The following is a 1,042-nucleotide window of genomic DNA, read 5'->3' on the forward strand; positions in this document are numbered from 1 at the left end:
AGGGTGGTATCCATTGGGTGGCATCACTGGCCATTGAACGGGATCTTGAGCCTCTTCCATGGCACTGGTGCTGGTGGTGGGTACCACAGGAGCATCCCAGGGCAGCTCCTGGCTCCGAGGGCACTTCCACATTTCAGGAAAAAGCAGAGCAGAGGAAAACACCCCGTGTTACTTCAGCATGGTTTTGGTAGGTTAAGAACAGAAATCATCTGTTTCTCGTGGACGGGGAGCTGTGGAGTGCACCCCAAGGCACCTCTTTTCTCCTTAAACCTGGGGCTTCAGCAGCTCCCAGCCCTGGGGCTGCTCGCCCTCCCGCGCCGGTGCGGGATGCCAAAGAGTTTAAATTCAAGCTGATTCTTCAAATTTACCTCCCTTGCTGGAGATCAGCTTTCCCGGCTGCCCCGGAGGAGGAAAAGGCTCCTGTTGTTTCTTCAAAGACCAAGGTTAAAGGAGGAGCTGCAGCCCAGCTCGGTGGTAAATGCAGGTTTTTTGGGGCTGGGGGGTGAGCTGCTGCCTGAGGAGGGTCCATCACCAGGGCAGGGGCTGGGACATATGAGCTCCCCTCTGAAAACTGCAGCATCCCCACTGCACGCCCCTATAAACCCCTTTGATTTTTCTTTGTAAAAATAATTGGGTTTGTGCGGGGGGGGGTGTGTGTGTGTTTTGTTTTGTTTTAAAGGGTTTTAACCGAGAGCCCAGCAAATTTAATATTTTCTGTGTCTTGGATGTGTTGTGATTTACATTTGATTTTAGGCGTAATTAGAAATGCAAGTAGAGCGCTTTGTGTTTTACCTCTGCTTCAACTATTTATGGCATGGTATGCAAATGAAGCGAGCCATGAATATTAAAGATTAGAGTATGTTACAAAGTATCACTGTCTTTAATGAGTTCGGTAATGGGCACAGGCTCTGCGCAGGCTGTAATATGGAGGTATTTTATGTTGTGTGCCGTCTCGGCGGCTCTGCAGCTATCGATGCCGTGTGCGGTTACGTCCCCGGAGAGCGGGGCTGTGATTTAAACCCCCTGGAGCATCCCACCCCCC

This window comes from Calidris pugnax, unplaced genomic scaffold (assembly GCF_001431845.1).
Source record: "Calidris pugnax isolate Ruff unplaced genomic scaffold, ASM143184v1 scaffold102, whole genome shotgun sequence".
Classification (NCBI taxonomy): domain Eukaryota; kingdom Metazoa; phylum Chordata; class Aves; order Charadriiformes; family Scolopacidae; genus Calidris; species Calidris pugnax.